We start from the raw sequence: 20,656 nt of genomic DNA on the forward strand, positions 1-20,656 counted from the left end.
AGCCCAGCTCAGGATCCATAGTCAGAACTCGGCACTTGTAAGTCATTGCTCAGATCAGGGCATCTTTACCTCACAGCACCTCAGGTAGAATCCACTATTTGCCTCAGGAGGTCACGTGTCCACTAGAGAAAGCAGGGCACCACCCAGATTCAGGCAACTGGAGGGGTTCTGGACAGTAAACCAAACAAATGCACTAGGACAGAACCCTATGTTGAATCACGACCAGGAGCAAGCATCCACCCATCCATCCTTCCATCCACCCATCCATCCATCCACCCATCCGTCCATCCATCCACCTATCCATCCATCCATCTATCCACCCATCCATCCATCCACCCATCCGTCCATCCATCTTTCCATCCATCCATCCACCCATCCATCCTTCCATCCACCCATCCATCCATCCACCCATCCGTCCATCCATCTTTCCATCCATCCATCCATCCATCCATCCATCCATCCATCCACCCATACATCCATACATCCATCCAACAAACATTTATTTGACTCTGGCAGGTGCAGAGAACAAACAGGCACAGCAGACGTTGGTCTGGTCCCCACAGCTTGGCCGTGTGAAGGTTCCATTGAACAGGGAACCCCATGAGGGGGGCAGCTGTTGCTGCTGCTACCTCTGCCCCCAAATCATTTATTTATTGTCAGATATTTACTGCACCATCTAGGAGCGGGTTGGAGGGGTAGCCCATAACCTCCATGCATCTTGCCTTTCCACCCACCCTCAGATAATACACAATCCTGGTGAAAGCGGGTGTGTGGCGTTGACATGAGTCCCCGCCAGAAACACTGCAGCCCTGCCGTCCCTTCCTTACTCCTCCTCTTTTCTTCTCCTCCTCCTTCCTGCCTGGCGTCTCCACCCACCAACCACCGTCTGTAGCTCAAACCCACCAACAGCTCCCAAGGAAGCCCCTTTGCCCCCTGCGGCTTGGATGACCCCAGGCTGCCCTTGGCCCGTGTCCTCCCGCCACCGTCCCTGGAAGGCCCCCCTCCCCACGGGCTGTGGGTGCCCCCTCCTCCTCTGCCCGATGCTGTTTAGCAAGAAGTGTCCTTCCTCCAGCTCCCACTGCCCCCCCAACCCCAACCCCCATGAGTTGAATGATGTCAGTGAGTTCCGGCCGTGATGCCTTTTCCTTTCATGTTGTCAACCCTGAGCTCTCACGGATGCAGGAACCAGGCGGCACCACTACTTTGTAACAGTCATTTGACCCCAGAATGCAGCACATCAGTTAAAGCCACAGCCACTAAATTATTTTTCCCTGACAGTCCGCTAACACCCAGACTGGATGATGGAGAGAGCGGAGCAGCGGGAGGGCCGCAGCCCGTCCATCACACCAGACCCGTCCTGGAGCCTCATTACCTGCTCCCCTCGCCCCTGCAGCAGGGCGGTGGGGCCGGCATGCCGGGCGCTCAGGACCAGGCGCCCTCTGCGACTTTATTAAATTCGAATCCCACCTTGGACATGGTCTGGGTCCAGGGACTGAGCTTCAAAAAAAAAGATTCCAAGGGTCCCTGTAAATGCTGCTTTGCTTTCCTCCTCTGCCCAGCGCCATCTACACCGCATGCTTCCTGCTCACACAGGTCCTGGTGGCCAGAGGCATGACCTTTGTTACCTGTCTAACTGCGCCATCAGCACCTGTGCCAGGAGACAAGCCAGGCCCCCCAGCCCTGTCAGGGCCCCCAGAACCGCCTCCAGCTCCACTGGAGCTCCCACCACTGAGCTGTGAGGGACCCTGCCCAAGTCCGGGTGGGGTGGGGGGAGAGGCGGGGGTGGCAGCAGTGGTCACCGCTGGAGCGACACAGCTTCTGGACCTTGGGTCTCAAGCTCAGTATTTAACGCTCTCTGCCCGAAGTCTGGGTTCTGCCCCACAGGGCGGGCCTGGTGTGCAGGACACACCAGGGGTCTGCTTCTAAGGCTCGCTCGCTGGCTCCTGCCGCTGCAGAAGCAAACGAAGAAGATGGCGCCTCTGTTCAGGGCTTTGAACCAAAGCCTCAGTCTCCTCTGAGTGAAGTGTCAGAACCGTCCCTGGGGGAGCTCCCCTATTTAAGTGATGAAAAATGAACAAAAAACTTGTAAGGTGTTGGTCGTGTGGGGAGCGTGTGTAAAGCGCCACTCCGGGCCCAGCTGCCGGAAATCCAGGACCAGGCTCCTGCCGTGCTGATCCCCACGCAGGTGGGTCAGGACCTGCTCTGTCGGGGGCCCTGGGCTGTTCGGCCTCAGCCACAGAGCAGATCACGGCAGGGCCAGCTCGGTGGGTCGGGCGCTCGCCCCGTTGTGAGGACAACTCTGAGCAACATAGCCCCCCAAACGTCCCTCGGGTCAGACCCCCAAGAACCACCACCCTCGGCGCCCAGACATCACCTTCTGTGGACAAGTGAGGTGTCTGCCCGGCCAGGCTGAGGTAAAGTTTCAGCCTCCCTTCTAAAACAGTTCTAAAGAATAACATTCTCAATAAAGAGTAAAATCACAGGCGTGGATTTCTGTGGTATCAGATTTCCACCACTTCCTCAACCTGGGGGTTTTCTCAGAACCAGGCTGATTCGTTCCTGCAATTTCATGAGCTCTGACTTCAGGTCTCTTTGCCAGAGTGATCAGAACACGACTTTATTAAATTCTCTACCGGCGCAGGCCCAAGAGAATGGGCGCTCTGCAAACGCCAGCTGACAGGGTGAAAGCAGAGCCCCGGGGTTGGTGGGAGAGCCAGCCCTCAGATTTCCTCTAGGTTCACGCGAAACTTGGAAGCAATAACGAGACCATGTCAGAATATAAATGCTCATTACCTGGAACATCCTTTATAAAAAAAACAAAAGTAAAATCACAAAATCTAGATCTCTGTGGTCTTCACTTCCCACCCCTAGCAGGAAAAGAGTTAATTAATAACAGCGTTAAATTCAACCAGAAAGGCTTATCTCTCAGCATTTTGGCTCCGTGGAAACAGAAGAGCTCCCACGTGATGAGAAAAGAAAGAAAGTGACTAAAAATTAGGGTGATGCAGAAACGGGGAGGAGAGGTGGTGACACATCGCCCCTCGTTTGAAAACTACCAGGTTTATTGTCTTGTTCCTGAGTCTCTCTTCACCCTCAGTGATTTCCTTTGTTTGTTTGTTTTTGTTTTTTTAATTTCCATGTCAGGATGCAGTGGAACTAACAGTGTCTCAAAGATTTAGTCAAAGCGACTAAAACACTTTCTCCCTGAGAGTAAGAGGAGGATGCCTTTAAAACTAACCATGGATGAGAGTCTGCCTGCCGATGCAGGGGATACGGGTTCGTGCCCCGGTCTGGGAGGATCCCATATGCCGCGGAGCGGCTGGGCCGGTGAGCCATGGCCGCTGAGCCTGTGCTCCGCAACGGGAGAGGCCACAACAGTGAGAGGCCCGCGTACAGCAAAAAAAAAAAAAAAACTAACCATGGAGCCTGCTTGCTTCTCAAGCCCTTTGCAGGTCCTACTAGGGAGCGGATGTCAGGCCATTTGTCAGGCACTCGGCACACTTAACCCGCACCTACTCTGTTCCCTGGTGGTGCAGCTCTCACTGCTGGGAGGGGGAACCATGGGGACATATAACATAATGGAAATGAACAGTGCTTTCAGAGTTCAGCATTTTATAGCAAACTTGGATCAGAGCTCCTGTACGCAATCCATTTCATGGAATCTGCCCCCAGAATTAGCTGCAGGATTAGACCGGGGGTCTGACTGTCACCTCATTCTCAACAGCTGCACTTTGGGACACAAACAGACCTGCTGTCCTTCTCCCAAAAGCCAGCGTGACCCCCGCCGCCCCGGACACTTCACAGGGTGTTTTTGTAATTTCACAGCCCTGCGGGTCTGTCTCCTTCAACAGAGGCAGCACCTTAACTGCCGTAACACAGAACTGTTAATATTGATGCCGCAAATTAGCGTTGGAGCTGTCCCCAGATTTTAAATGGGCTTGGATTACAAACAGTGTGGAAATCACACCTACTTGGCTTTGAGACGGTTTAACACTGTCCGAGATGTTCTACCCAAGGACACCCTGAAATTGCAGCAGACGCCTGCGGGGCCCCCTCATGAGCCCGGGGGCCTCACTCTCCCAGACGCTTGGGTCGGCTCTGCCCTGGCCGCATGTCCAGCCCCGGCAATTCCAGAATGACCTCCAAAGGACAGCTGCAGCTTTACAGGTCCTACAAGCAGAAAGGGACAGTCCTGGGTCCTAATTATTTTCCTGAAAAGGGCTGATTTCTTTCTGCCTCAGCAAGGCTTTCCTCGTGGCCACACTTTCTTGGCTGTTTACCTTCTGTTTCCCTGGGGGGGTTGGGATTAGGACGGGACCCCACCACATCCAGAGACCCATCAGCATGGCAGGCCCCGACTTAGAGTGGCTCTGGCCACAAAGACCCCAAGCTGAGGAGCTGGGCTCCTGTGCGTGTCTAGACGGAGCAACACACCTGGTCTCTGGGGGCCTCCCCTGAGCCCTGCAGGCTTTGGCAGAAGGTGCCGGGGGTCTGGGGGTGGGGTGGTGTACAGAACCCACCTACCTTCCCTGTCCTCCCCCTTTTCCACCTGGATGTGCACCCTCACCACCACGTTGCCCCAAAAGCCCGGGCATCAGGGAATCTAATGTGTCTCTTCCCTTGGAAATCACTGGACAGGTGATCTCAACACCAGGCTAATTTTGGTGACGCTGGTTATAAAGAACAGGTAGAGACCCATGCAGGCAGTGTGGAGAGGTTGTGGTTGGTGAGAACCAGGGTGGAGGGTGGCTACTTGCCTGTGAGGATTTCTACTGAATTTGTGGGGAAACACAGAAACTGTAATATTCATGTTTTACTTTCAATGTGCACAAAGTTGAAATTTAGCAATTCAGGATTTTTATAAAAGTATATCTCTGTCTTAGTCCAGTCAGGCTGTTATAACAGAATTCCACAGACGGGGTGGTTAATAAACATCAGACATTGATTCCTCATGGTTCTGGAGGCTGGACATCCAAGATCAAAGTGACCACAGATTCTGTGTCTGGTGAGAGCCTGCTTCCTGGTTCACAGACGCGTCTTCTCGCTGTGTCCTCACCTGGAGGAAGGGGCGGGAGCTCTCTCGGGTCTCCATCATAAGGTCACTAATCCCATCATGGGGGCCCTCCTGGCTCAGATAAGTACCTGGGGCAGACGCTGGCAGGGCCTGTCTAGGCTGAGCCAGCCTGGATCCAGTGCCCAGGGTGCAGTAGGTCCAGGGGAAGCTGTTACTTCCCACCAGCAGGCCCTGGGGTGTCCCACCCCTGCAGCAAGGCTCAGGACTCCAGCTCCAGGTCTAAATTTCTCATGCCGGGGTGCCAAGGTGCCCAGGGTCCCGGCAGCCTGTCTGCCTCCCTGTAACTGTTCTGCTGCTCGGCCATGGCCACTCTGCCCCCTGCCCAAGGTGAGGCCGTGATTATTCAGGCAGCCTCCTTCCTTTCAACACCTCAGCTCTGTCTGTGTTCTGTGGCCACACACACCCTCTTGTGGTCCACGAGGAGGGAAAAGCAGACTTTTACAGAAGGAAGACACCCACCCGCCCGTCCAGCCAGCCCTGACCTTCCGCACGTCGTCTCCTCGGTAGAGGCACTGACGGCCAAATGGGAGAGATGGGTCTCCTCACGGCTGCCACACACGGAGGAGTCTCAAAAAATCCCTCTAGGGGCCTCCCTGGTGGCGCAGTGGTTGGGAGTCCGCCTGCCGATGCAGGGGATGCGGGTTCGTGCCCCGGTCTGGGAGGATCCCATGTGCCGCGGAGCGGCTGGGCCCGTGAGCCATGGCCGCTGGGCCTGCGCGTCCGGAGCCTGTGCTCCGCAACGGGAGAGGCCACAACAGTGAGAGGCCCGCATACCGCAAAAAAAAAAAAAAAAAAAAAAAAAAAAAAAATCCCTCTGCAACGAGGATGTGGAAGACTCTGTAGATGCTAGCAATACACTTACGCACTGACACAATGTCCACACAATATAATTTATACAATACAATTTGTATAATGTGTGCACAATGTATACACAGTACAATTTATATGATACAGTTTATACAATGTACACACAATGTCTACACAATATAATATATACGAGATAATTTATACAATATACACACAATGTACAATATAATTTATATGATGAAATTTATAAAATGTACACACAATGTCTACATAATATAATTTACATAATACAATTTGTACAATGTGTACACAATGAATACACAACTTATACAATTTGTACAATGTACACTCAATGTCTACATAATATAATTCATACATTACAATTTACACAGTGTGCACACAATGTCTACACAGTATATATGATACAATTTGTACAATGTACACTCAACGTATACAACTCACACTTATAAACGTACGCTTAAACATGATGGACATAATGTACCATATACATTTATACAATAGCCCCCACCATCTGAATTCCTACTAAAAGAAGTTTGGTACAATTTAAGTTAGAAGAGTTAAATATGTACTTAAGCCTATATGTTCCCAATACTGTGTTTGGTGTCTTAGTTAACATGACTGTTGATCAATTAAGCAGAGGCTGTAAACCAAGCTTCCCCAGTTACCTCCTTATTCTACAGCCACGACTAACACTGGTGATACCAGTGATGATCCATGGTGATACTAGGAGCTGGTATTTATCAGGCATTTACTGTGTCATGTGCTGTTTTACACGCTTTACGTATAATAGCACATCCGGGCCTCACAGAAACCTGGAAGGTGGCACCACTCACATTCCCTGTACAGACAAGGATGCCGAGGGGCAGGAAAGCTCAGCCCTTCGGCCAAAGTTTGGCTGGTGAGTGGTGGAGCCGGGAGGATGGTCCCAAGCGGGGCAGAGACCTTCCCTCAGACCCCAGGCTGCCCTCCCCGTAGGCCCTGGCACTTTTACAGGTTTGTCGAGGAAACGGGGCAGCGTGTGGCCCCCGGTGATGGGAGCGACACAGGGGACACAATGTGGGCAGGAAGCAGGAGGGAGCAGCCGACTTGGAGGGCTGGCAGAGGAAAGGGGGCTCCTGGGGCCAGGGCCACCCGCACTGCGGTGGCAGGGCGGCGGGGAGCTCGCCGGCTCCCTCTCGGGAAGACCACCTTTGTCAGTGCAGAGGCTGCCCTTGGCCGTGTAGACAACAGGCTTTGTCGGGATGGCCAGGTCCCCTCTTCCTTGGGGACACATTGTTACAGTGAAAAGGAGAGACAGCAGGAAAGAGATGACAACTTGGAGAAAGAGGCAGAGGAGGTGAAGAGGGACATCCTGGGGGAAAAGCGCCTCCAGTCCAAGGAGCCGTGGGGTGTGGGGGGAGACCCAGGAAGAAGAAGGAGGGCGGGTTCCCCGTGGCCGCTTGCCTCTGCGCCTGCCTGAGGGACGGACATGCCAGGGGTGGGGTGTGGGAGGGAGCCCTGCAGACCCCATCTCCACACAGATCCAGCTCCGTCGCCCAGCTGTGCCAGGCGGCTGTGCTGTCCTCGCCCTGTAGGGCCTCTGGGGCTGGTCTCACTGTCCCCCTCTGCTCCCCCGAGGTCCCCAGGACTCACACGGGGTGGCTGTTTGTGCTGAGGGCCCTCAGATCGCGGGATGTTGAGGCTCCATGGGTGCCAAGTGTAGACCCACCACGCGGCTACTCTGACAAGGTTGACACGGGGCCTGGAGCACAAACTGGGTCTGAAAGTTGCCCTTCAGTACCTGGATCCCCGCTGTTACTGCCCCATAGTTGTAAAGCCCGCTTCTTCCCAGGTGTGTTTAGGTTGTGCAGTACAGTGATTCAGTTATACACACACATATATGCATAAACTTTGTTTTCAGATTCTTTTCCATTGTAGGTTATTACAAGATATTGAATATCGGTCCCTGTGCTGTGCTGTAGGACCCTGTTACACTCGGCTGTGTTTTTAAGGCAAATGCAGCGGCTTCCCCAGTTCTCTCCGGGCTGCGTTGGGACCTGTGTTGGAAACATCACCATCCTTCATGACACAGGAGGCAGAGAGATTCTCTGCGTTTGGAGAGAGATGCACTATCGTCCCCAGACCTCATCGCCTCCCCCCTCCGTCTCATCACCCCTCATCCCCACATGTTTGAGCCCAAATCGTGCAAGAAAAGAGGAACAATCATTTGTAGCAATAGCTCAACAACTAAACATTTTTAAAATGCGTTTTCTACATTAATGCTCTCTGGGGAATTATGAGTTCACTCAAGTCCTCAAAATTATAAGCCTACAGGACAAAAGTTACAAACACCAAGCAGGAGAAACTTCTCTTTAATACAGGGCTGTTTCCCCAAGGTCGTGATTACAGCAAATCGGTGATAAGAGTCATCTTCTGCCAGCGGCATCAGTCTCTCCGCATCTTAACCATGTTACATTTGTGACCATTTCAGAAAAAGGACTCTGGGTTGCCTGGTCTTGGGTAGAGGTTTTATTCAGTTACCTAAATGGAGAAATCGGAGAGAATGTGCCTCCGTAAAGCGCACGAGTTGGCCTGCAGCATCCGTGGGATGTCAGTTTGGGTTCACAACAGGGTCGTGAAGTGAACAGGCAGGCGGAGGTGGAGGCAGAGGCAATAGGCAGCGTGGCCTTCCGGCCAGCACAGAGTTCACCCCAGGCGTCTAGACAGGAAGACGACAGGAAGGCAAGCCCGCCCGGATCTCAGCAAAGACACTTTCTTCCTGCCAGTGTTCCAATGGCCTAGCCACTCCAGGCGTGGGATCCAGGTCCCAGAGCCAGGAACAGCCCCGGGGCCAGGAAGCAGATGCCCGTGGAGGACTTGGCATCACAGCGACGGCAGCAGCTGGGCTGTGAGGACGGTGTGATGGGTCTGTAAGCAGAGCCAGTCGGGGTGGGGATTCTGATGGAACTCGGGGCAGGGGGGTGGAGCCTCTGCAGTGGGGTGGAACGTCAGGAGGACAGTAGGGGACAGCTGTGTCACAGCCAAGGAGCCCGAGTTTGCCATGTTTGCGGCTGGAAGGGAGCCAAGGGCGGGCCTGGGTGGTTCCTGAAATACAAGCTGTTCGTAGGCTTCCCCCTAGCCTCCCCACCTGCAGGGCCCATGCCAAGGCATGATGTGTGTGGGGAGTGGCCAGGAATCACGAGTTTGGCTTTAGGCAAAATTTGAGATACACGTGAGACAAGCATGTGGGGCTTCCTGCTGCCACCGGAGCCAAGTCGGGATCGGCGGCCTTGAATTTAAGTTCAGCTCCCACCTTTCCAGCTGGGTGCCCTTGGGCAGCTCACTCAAGCCTCTGGTTTCCGATCTGCAACGTGGGTGGCGTCCCCAATGGAAGGAACTGCCTTGAGCTCCCCCCGGCGTTGAGGGTATGAAATTGTGAGACTCAGGTGATCTGGCGTCCATGAAAGTTCAGTTCATCTTGCTATGACCTTGGGTCTGGGGTGAAGAGGGGCCTCCCCCCAACTGTGGTCAATGTCCACCTGCACCTTCCCAGGCACAGTGGGGAGTGGACAAGCTGTGCACCTTCTCGGTGCCATGGAACCCACCATCTGTTTGCTCTCTTACCCTGGAAAGGATGAGGGGGAAGTTGGGAACATAGGGGCTGGGTGGAGAGGGCGGCAGGCGGCCCTCTGTCTGGGTCCCAACGTGTCGCCCACCAGCACGACCGAGGGCCAGTGTCCGAGACCCCGTTTCCTCTTGTGAAGCAGGGCTGGTGGCCTTGACCGCACGGGTGATTTGGAGGTGCACAGAAAGCACTCGAAGTCTCCTGACCTCCATTCTCTGCCATGACCCTGGGAAGAAGGCCCGTGAAAGTCCTGAAGACCCGTCCACTGGCCTTTCTCCTCTGGAGGTGGAGGTGCACAGACCACCCCACTGCGGCCTCCCTCTGACACTGGCTGACCAAGTCCAGAGGCGTTCATCTGACCCCCACGGTCACCCTGGATCCAGGGGTCACTCATGATCGAGGGTGAATCTACTCACTGTTGTTCTTTTGGTTTGGCCAGTAAATCAGATGATTGCAAAATTTTAGAAGTGCTAACCCAGCCCTTATTTTATAGAAATGGTCACCAAACACTTGGAAGCTCGAGTCCTGCCTGAGGAGGCTGGGTTGACGGGAGGAAGGGGACCCAGTGCCCGCCTCATAGCAGGAGGAGTCCTCCTGCCAACTTGGTTTTTATGAGGAAGCTTTCGATGACTGTGCAGTGAGAAGAGCCATCAACTGACTTATGTCTTCTGTGTGGACACCATTTCTCTTAATCCTGGAGTATCTTCTACCCTCGGTTTTACTCTTTGTGCTGTTAGGTTCCAAATAGATCATAACTAACCCTGTGTTTGGATGCCGTACAGACTATGCCCATGGCAATCTTCTCTGTCCCACCCAAGATCCACAAAACTGAGACCCAGATTCTGACCCATGTCGAGAACACAGCCAACTGAAATCCTGTGTTCTCAAGAACTACAAAAACAAATCTTTCTGATCACACAAGCTTTTAAATTAAAGTTCTAATATTTTCCTCCCATTTTCCAGTGGATGGCTTTGTGGATTCTGTGAATTGGGATCACTTCCCTTCATGAACACAACCAAGACTCTTATTGTTGAGAAAGAGAGAATTTAATTAAAAAAAAAAAAAAGTGGGCAGGACACAGAAGTAGGCTCAAGAGTTAAGGGTTGGGCTTCCCTGGTGGCGCAGTGGTTGAGAGTCCGCCTGCTGATTCAGGGGACACGGGTTCGTGCCCCGGTCCGGGAAGATCCCACATGCCGCAGAGCAGCTGGGCCCGTGAGCCATGGCTGCTGAGCCTGCGCGTCCAGAGCCTGTGCTCTGCAACGGGAGAGGCCACACAGTGAGAGGCTCGCGTACCGCAAAAAAAAAAAAAAAAAAAAAAAAAGGCTAATGGAAAAGTCAGAATAGCAAATGGTGGGAGAGAAGGGGATTAGTAATGGCAAGATACATCTTTTCCCACCAACTTCCCATCCACTGAGATACAGGAGCCAGGTAGACGGATCGGGACGTCATCTGGTTACTGATGGGGACATGGGGAGGGCGGCCTGGGTGCCCCGACACCAGGCTTCCTAACTGGACCCTGCAGACGCCCTTCCAGCCTCACCAGCCCCAGAGCGTCTGAGAGCACGGGCCTCTCAGGTCTGGGATCCCAGAGAGCAAGGGGAGACCAGCCCTGGAACCCCCAATCAGGTGAATCATTCCTTCACCAGGAGGTATTGGGGAGGACACAGGTGGGCAGTGGCCCCACTGCAGCCCATCGTGAGAAGGGAACGGTCCAGGAGTGGGGACAGTCATGCCCCGAATGACTTTGGATGCCGCAACATTTAACGTGAGGGGAGAACGCAGAGCGACAGGCGATGTGGTGACCACCTTCGAGGTCAAACCTTAGAATTTCAGTCCTAGTCCTGTCAGTGACCATTGGTGTGAGTGGACACATTACCTACCTTCCTGTGAAGTGGGATGTTGATAAAGGGGCCACATCGTGGGGCTGTGTTAGTGAATAAATGAGACATCCCGGCAGAGGGTGAGCCTTCACAACAAGTTAGATGTTGACTATATATTTTCTCTTTAACAACCATATTTGAGAGTCGGCAGGAGAAACGGAGCACAGAAAACTGGGTCCTGGTGGGAGGGCCCCCCAGATGTGCGGCGTCCTTGGCAAATCTCACTTCCTGTTGTCCATGACTATGTAATTCCAGCTAAATCCAGGCCAAAATCTGGCTGAAAGAAGCATGAAGCTCCACCTGATCAAGGAGCCTGGGATGCAGACAGCAGGAGGAGCAGTTAGAGGGCGAAGGTGTCACAGGGAAATAATTGATTGCAAGAGAGTGACATGTCGCCCCCAGAAACAGTGCTGAGGACAGGTGGTCTTCTGGTTGATGCTAATTGGATTCTAGACCAATTTGGTGCTCAGCCTGTTTTGGGCCACAGCACACGTGAAGGTCAACAGTCACACGTATGACCTGCTCTTTTTCTACTTGGCCATCAACATCCCTGCTTTCTCAGGGGACTCTGTCTGGGAGCAAGACAGCAATCATACTGCTGCAAAAGCACATCTGAAACTAACACAATATATGTCAGAAGCGGATCATTCCAAACCTTGCTGTTCTGTGGTTAGGAATACTTTTTAAATGCTACATGTGCGCTCAGGAGGGCGGGCACCTGTCATAGATGGACTCTCCATCCCTCTTAGAAAGGACCAGGACACCCTGTGTCAATAGAAAGCCCTCTTTCTTAACGGAAGTGTTGACCTGGAAAATTTTTGAAGTTTGGCATGAATCCAGTCTACCCTGGACTGGTTGGTATTTTTGCTTCATTTGGTGGTGTTTGTTTTTAATCCCTTTTGTAATCAAAGCAGATGGGAGGCAAGCAGGAAAGTGAGCAAGAATACAGCCCGGGGGCCGTGTGGGCATCTTCACAAACTGTGAAACAAATGAACAGAGGCTCTGATTGGCTCCCAGAAGAACGCGGCCCAACGACACAACCTCCACCTGCTCTCCTGGGTCAGCTCAGCAGCAGGCGTGGCCGTGAGGGCATGTCCACTCTGCTGCAGACTCGGATCTGGCCCACTTTTCTCCAGGGCAGCAGGGGTGGGATTGGGCTGTCAGGGAAGAGAGACCCTGATGGACAGCAAAGCCATGAGCCTTCCAACCAAAAACCGGAAAGGGTCTCAGGAGGGAACAACACTTCAAATCCAGAACATGGGGCCACAGAGCCTGCCGGTGACTGGACATGAGTCAGGCCTGACGTGGCCATCGGCGGGGGGCAGCTGGTGGGCCCGTGGCCTCCAAGCCCTGCAGCCCACCCACCACTCCCGGGGCTGCTGGCGGGGAGAAGAGAGGAAGGCAGAGTTGTCTGCTTCCAGCCTCGAAACCGCTTGGCTCCACTGCACTGTCCACTCCGGGAAACGTGAGGGAGACATCCCGGAGGCTTGGGCCATCACCAGCTCCCGGGGAGGCCACCCTGAATGGGAAATTCACACAATGTAAAATTCCACATCAGTCTAGACAAGACTTTGGATGACAAGTTGGACCTGATTCTCTTGTTTCAGTATTTTCCCTATGCGGGGATTTGGTGGGGGGAGTGGGGGGGAGGGGCTGGAGGGAATGGCTAAAATTGCACATTTTATTTGACACAGATCTGAAGAACAGAAATTGGAAATGGGGAAAGAATGATTTAAAAAAATGTAGTTTATCTGCAATGTAGTTATTAGGGACAAGAAGCAGTGAACTGGGAACAGTCAATTGAAACTCTGCAGCCCAAGATAGCTGAGCTTCTGGTTGAATGAATTTAAATACGTAGGGCTGGACTTCTGAAGGAGCGTTCGGTTAAGTACTTATCAGCTGGCATGGCGGGAAGAGAAATGTCTGTCACATTTTAGTGGGCTTCCTGTTTTTAAGGAAAAGCCCAGGGAGTTGAGAACCGTGGTTCCTCCCCTCCATCCCCTCCAACCCCTCTGTCCCATCTGTGTGGGCTCCAGTGAGTATCTCTCATTTAAAATAGAGGCTTTTGGGCTTCCCTGGTGGCTCAGTGGTTGAGAGTCTGCCTGCCGATGCAGGGGACACGGGTTCGTGCCCCAGTCCGGGAAGATCCCACATGCCGCGGAGCTGCTGGGCCCGTGAGCCATGGCTGCTGAGCCTGCGCATCGGGAGCCTGTGCTCCGCAGCGGGAGAGGCCACAGCAGTGAGAAGCCCGCGTACCGCAAAAAAATAAATAAATAAAATTTAAAGGGCTTCCCTGGTGGCACAGTGGTTGAGAGTCCGCCTGCCAATGCAGTGGACACGGGTTCATGCCCCGGTCCGGGAAGATCCCACATGCTGCAGAGCGGCTGGGCCCGTGAGCCATGGCCGCTGGGGCTGCGCGTCCGGAGCCTGTGCTCCACAACGGGAGAGGCCACAACAGTGAGAGGCCCGCGTACCGCAAAAAAAAAAAAAAAAAAAAAAAATTTAAAAAAATAAAAAATAAAATAAAATAGAGACTTTTGTTTCAGGACATGATGATGCATGCCAGTGAGCCTGATTCACCTCGCAAAGTACCACAGCAAGATTAAATAACAATGATGCCCCAAAATAATAATGCGGAGACAAAGCACACGTCAGCCCCCACCCATGTGGGGTCTGTGTAGCTTCACTGCGTGTGTGATTGGCCTGAAGACTGTATGGTGACCTGGGAGGCAAACTCCACAGCCACCCGGCCTTGAGAGTAGGGCGCGCCCCATTGATAGCCAGCCAGTTACCGTGAAAGGTTCTCACTCACTCCCTTCACTTCTCCTGCTATGAGAAAATGGGAATTGAAACCAATGAAATCAATATAGTAAAATGGCCTGGATAATTGGGATGATTTAAACAAAAGAATGGGTGTCAGATCTCACTCTATCCCTTTCCCTCCCCGTCCAGGATAATGTTGAGGAGACTGGGACAAGGAGTGGGCAGTAAACTCCTGCCCGCAAGCACGCGGGTTCAAGGGCATCCCCTAAACTGGGCAGTTCAGAGAACCCAGACTCCTCTGCTGACCCCCAACACTCAGCCAGACCACCCAGTTCAGCCGAGGCCGTACCCCTTCCCTCGCGTTGATACAGTTGTGCCTTTAGAGTTTTTAGTTAGAGTCTGAGTCCTGAGAGAAAATCACTCTGGGTATTTTGTCTTTCCCAATTCTTGATTATTTGAGTAAGTATTGGGATTTATTTTGCAAACGAGTACACAGACGCACACACATACACACACACACTCCCCTATACCACGTGCTCATAAAAGTACTACATAAATCTCCTTTTTTTCTCTCCCAGTAATTAACTGACTTTGTAAAATCAATTCTTGGTTATATATAAAACTCACAAAACAGATCTTTAAATATAAAAGGGAGATAAATCTCTTGGAATTCCGTCTGAAATCACCCAGCTCCACAGTCTCCTGTCTGCTGCCTCTGGTGTCCTGAGTCTCGCTCTGCTGTCAGGCTACCTGCTCTGTTTCCGTGGGGAATGGGGGGGAACCAGACAGAGAGGGGGCTGCTGTGCTCGGTAAAGGCCACCGCCCCCGAGAACAGCTGATGAAGACCAGAAGTAATGAGCTAAAATTTCCCGAAAGTAATTCTTCCCAGCACTAAGGACAGTAATAAAACTCCAGTTGACGTGGGTAACCCTCCGAGGACTGAAAATGTGTAATTTTTTTCTACAGAGAACTTTTGTGGTCTTCAGAGGGTGAGTGGGCTGTAGGAAATGTCTTTTCCACGAGGAACAACTCATAATTCATAAGCAGCTGAGCCTAAATGGAGTTGCAAAGGTCATTCTTATTTTATAACAAGAAGAAATATCCAAGGAACCTTCAAGCCCCTCATTTTCCTTCCACAGCCATGCAGTACCCATACATCATAATACAGAATTATCTGCCTTCCTACAGCAAGGACATTCATTTAGTAAATACTTTAGGGGGTTCCCACAATGTATTAGGAATCTGAAGGGATACAGGGACGGGCAGGAATCCAATAATGTCCTTTAAATGCTTAGAGCATTAAATAGGCACCAAGTATTTAAGACCTGAATAAACAAAGATAAACATGATAAAATTCATTGTCACAGTGAGCATGAGAGACAGACATGAAAATAGTCACAATAATGAGATAATTGCCTTCATGGAGGTGCTACAGCATTCCATTGAGGTTATGTCTGATTATTAAAGGGAGTAACATTTTAAATGCTTTACAGAATCCCATTGTTTGGAAGCCTCCTCAGTGGATCCTATAGTAAAGCAAAGAATAGTTCTGAAATGAACTGGTGCTGAATTTATGCATTCCATGAATTTGAATGACTGCATATTGGAGTTTCTTAAAATGGGGGGCACATTTAGAAATCACTGGATTTTACAACCAAATTGTTTTTGAATAAGAGCTAATTATGTTTACGTTTGTAATGAAGATATATGGAAACATGCTATGAATGGTCATATTAACCATAACAGCCAAATGTGAAGATCTACTTAGCATTATTCAAATCCAAATTCAGTGTTGGGGCACGTGAGAGGCAGTTTATTTGTGATGCAAACACATCTCTGACTTGCATGTGCTAAATAGGATAAACCCAGCAATGAGCTAGTTGCAAAAACAGTAGATAATCGGGATGTGCAAATTTTGCTTTGATGATTTTGAAATCCGAGAAAAGTGAGAGTTTTTCCTATTTAGGCAGGAACTTATTTATTCTTATTTAAGACATATCAAAACGTTTCTTGAGGTTTAGAAAAGGCATAAATGACTGCCAAAGTTTGTTCATAGTGCCACCAACGGCTTGCCAACAGCAGGCCCACTGGCAAAGACACTGGTTTCCATGTATCCATCTATCTGTCCATCCATCCATCCATCCATCCACCCATCATTTTACACATATTTAATGAGCAGTACTCTGCCCCAGGCAATGTGCCAGGTGCTAGGAACACACAGAAGTGTATAAGACAAAGCCCTTGCCCTTGAGAATTACTCACAGCTTGTCGATGGGTTTTCCAAGTTGTGACCCAATAACTCTCTGAGTAAGATTTGCCTGGGCACCATGTTTAAAAACAGATCCTGGGCACTTACTGTAGAATTACCAAATCAGAATATCTCGGGCTGCATTTTTAACAAGTACTCCAAATGATTCTTAGTCCTGCTAAAATTTCAGAATTAAACTCAGGGAAGGGTTTAAATGAGAACAATTACATTTTATCGTGCTGCTGGGGAGATGTGCTAAGAGTTTTGTACAAGCTGAGGAAAGGGGGCTAACTCAGACCCCCCGAAATAAAGACCCTTTGTTAGTGATAGCACGGCTTGCATCCTACACACAGGAGCTGCACAAAGAAAGTCCACACACCCTGTAAAAACTCCAAACGGTAAAATAAGAAGTTGATTCTAACTCTTTACAACCGTGTTTGGCTTTGTGAAAAAAAAAAAAAAAAAAAAAAACTTTTCTTATAAAAGGAAAGCTTCCAAATCACAGAAGATGATCCACCTTGAGATCTTAAAGATTCGTCTATTAAGGTTGCACATCTTAAATTTTTTTTACTTTTTTTTTTTTTTAATTTTTGGCTGCGTTCGGTCTTCATTCGGCTTTCTCTAGTTGCGGCGAGCGGGAGCTACTCTTCGTTGTGGTGCTCGGGCTTCTCATTGCGGTGGCTTCTCTTCAAAGCACGGGCCCTAGAGAGCACAGGCTTCAGTAGTTGTGGTGCATGGGCTTAGTTGCTCCGTGGCATGTGGGATCTTCCAGGAGGAGGTCTTGAACCCATGTCCCCTGAATTGGCAGGCGGATTCTTAACCACTGCACCACCAGGGAAGTCCCAAGGTTGCAAATCTTAACACCACGTATGAAAGTAGCCAGACTGGCAGATGTGAATCCTAACTATAACTATATATATAAACATATATGGAAGATACAAGTTATTTTATATGTATGTATACACAGGTGCAGGGACACAGTCTTCCTTTCCTGAAGCCCATTTCTCTTTAAGAAGCCCTGGGGATTGGTCCCTGAGGCTTGTGTGACAGCTTCAGACATTACATTACTGCTCACAGCACCCAAGGCCAGTCTCAGCAATCAAGGCATTTGATAAAATATTTTCAAATGCCTGATCTCTTTCATACTACATGTCATTAATTTACTCATCAGTAAGAAACAGAAAAGCAGCCTGCTTGCTGGAGACCCACTGAACTCCTGCTCTGTAGCATCATGGCCTTCTCCCCCCAAATATTCCTATTCCACAGCTGACGCAGCAGAGACAACCCCGCGCAGATATAACTTCTGTTATGCTTCCGTCTACTTGTTACCACTTATTCAAGTGATAAACATGTCCGTTATGAGGTTTATCTGCGTTTGTAAAAGGACCGCTGGGCTGCGCGGGTCCATTTTCCTCTTTCACCCAGTCAGGTAGCAGAGGCAGGAGGCGTGGTTTGGGGGTTTGGCTGCCTTTATGCCCCTGCAAATGGGCAGTCGCTGCAGTGTTTGGGATGAGCGTGAGGGAGTGGCAGTTCAGACAGAGGGCACAGACAGAGGGGACAGCTGGCCTCTGACCGCCATGTCCCCGTCTCCATCATCCTGTTCAGACAGCTCAGCCCACCTGTCTCTGATGAGTCTTACCCTCTGCACTCGGTAACCTGCCTGCATCCCTTCCCTGGCCCAGTCTCCTTCTGCTGCACACGTCTGTGTTTTCCTGTGAACTTTTCTCTGTTAAAAACACACGTGCTCTACTTGTTCAAAAGTATTAAGTATTACTGGCATGATGAGAAAAAGCACAGAGATGTGAGGACAGTCACCTTCTGAGAACAAAATCACCGTCAATGATTCCGGGCTCATCCGCTGTGCAGAGTTGGGGGGTCGGCACTGTGGTCAAGACCGTGGACCCAGGAGCCCGGCCTCTGGGTCTGACTCTTGCTCCGCCCGTTATGCTGTTTGCATGCCCGTAGGCCCTTCGCCCACTCCTGCTGCCCTGGGAGGTAGGGAAAGTAGGGGCTCCGACGGCACGGGGCTTGGTGAGGATAAATCCAGGTGCCTGGTGCACATGGGGACATGAGTGGCAACGCGAGGCTGGTCAGTGGAGTGTTGTGTAAAAGGGCAATGCCAAACTAAGCAATTATGGCACCAAAGTTCATCAAAACCATGGAGAAGAAGGATAGCAAAAATTGAGTAAACTCAGCTAAGCTGGGGCACGTCTAATGAGCTTGGCAGTGAGATGAGAGACGGAGCCAGCACTTTCCTTAATGAGCTTGAACTTGAGCTCTGAGATGCTCACTTGCTGCTGGGATGAGGGCCCCCTGCTGCCACCAACAAAAGTGCCTGTGGAAAATCCAAAATCTAGGGAGAGGGAAACAGTAACTATGTAATCAGATCAATGACTTTCAATCAGTAAATTAGCCAAACAAATCATTTGAAGGTCTGGGATTCTTTCTCAAATAAATTCATTAGTCCTGTTTCAGTTCACTAAAGTAACCAGTTAGTTGTTTCTGAATTGAACAGATGCCATCACAGAACCAAAATCACAAAAATGTATAAAAGAGGGGGCAGGGTGGGTGGAAGGCTTTGGTCCTTAACTGAGTAAATCCTCTGCCTTCAATGGGCAAACACCTGTGCCATCTTAAAGTCCTTTGAATTCCGTGTCAAACTATCAAAAATACACCATTCTTGGTTGGAGTATTTTTTCATTAATCAGCAAAAGGTATTTGACATCTATTAGACACCGAAAAGAATGCCACTGGTTTACGAGCATTTCCAGGCTTGCCTGTTTGCAGATTTAGGATTTTAACTCTCAGGGTCCCTAATCTTTTTTTTTTTTTTTTTTTTTTTTTTTCTTTTTGCGGTATGCGGGCCTCTCACTGTTGTGGCCTCCCCCGTTGCGGAGCACAGGCTCCGGACGCGCAGGCCCAGCGGCCATGGCTCACGGGCCCAGCCGCTCCGCGGCATATGGGATCCTCCCAGACCGGGGCACGAACCCGTATCCCCTGCATCGGCAGGCGGACTCTCAACCACTGCGCCACCAGGGAGGCCCAAGGGTCCCTAATCTTAATGTTTAAATGTGTTTAAGTAGAGAAACCAGTAAGTGACATTCGTGTCTAATCAAACCACATCTTATGCAGCCTTCTGATGTTGGTGAGGGTAGCTTTTCTGAAAGCAAACAGTCCAAATGGCGACCACCATGTCTCTGGGAAAGGAGATTTCAGAAAAACCCCTAAAAGCTTTGTGAATAATTCCAAATAGATAGGTCTATGGGTCCATAATTGATTAGCACAGTGTTAAAGTCCCCAAAGTGTGGAGTGTATAGATGATTCATTGGATAAAAGAGAGAAGACAATCTAGACCTTTTAGAACTTTGTATTTTAATCTCATCATTTTATCACAATTTTCTTGTGATATAAATCAGATACCATAAAATTCTTCCTTTTAAAGTGGTTTTTAGTGTATTCACAGAGTTCTGCAGCCACCACTATTATATAATTTCAGAACATTTTCATCTTCCCTTAAAACCTATTAGCATTTCCCCCTCCCCAGGCCCCAGCCACCACCCACCTACTTTCTTTCTCTTAGGATTTGCCTGTCCTGGGTGTTTCATGTAAATGGAATCATACAATACGTGACATTTTGTCCAGCTTCTTTAACTCAGCCTAATGTTTTCAAGGTCCATCCATGTTGTAGAATGTATCAGTATTTCATTCATTTTTATGCCAAATAATATTCCACTTTTATAGATATACCTGGTTTTATTTATCTATTTGTTAGTTGGTCCATTCAACATTTGGGTTGTTTCCACTTTGGGGCTACTATAAATAATGCTACTATGAACATTTGTGTGCACCTATTTGTGTGGACATATGTTTTCATTTCTCTTGGGTAGATATCTAGTGGTGGAATTGCTATTTCAAAACGTATTTAACATTTTGAGAAACTTCCAAACTCTTCAAATTGGCGGCATCGTTTTGCAATCCCACCAGAAGCATCTGACGGCTCCAATTTCTCCACAACCTCGTCTTCTTTACTTTAGCCACCCTAGCTGGTGTGAAATGTTATGTCAGTGTAGTGTTGACTTGCATTTCCCTCATGACTAAGGATGCTGAGCATCTTTCAATGTGCCATTTGCCGTGTCTATATCTTCTTTGGAGAAATATCTATTCAAATTCTTGAACTGTTTTTATTTGGGTCTTTTTCTTGCTGAGTTATAAGATGTGTCCACAAAAAAATGGGTCTGATATGAGCTGGGGGCTTTTT

General features: G+C 50.0%; 1 protein-coding gene across 1 annotated transcript in view; it reads left to right on the forward strand.

The window, feature by feature from the left end:
* The window catches only part of ADARB2 (adenosine deaminase RNA specific B2 (inactive)), a gene marked incomplete at both ends in the record, with an annotated part of 380,379 nt that overhangs the window by 274,419 nt on the left and 85,304 nt on the right, over positions 1 to 20,656 (forward strand). The window lies entirely within an intron of this gene.

Source organism: Mesoplodon mirus, assembly GCF_964341445.2.
Source record: "Mesoplodon mirus genome assembly, chromosome: 4".
NCBI lineage: Eukaryota > Metazoa > Chordata > Mammalia > Artiodactyla > Ziphiidae > Mesoplodon > Mesoplodon mirus.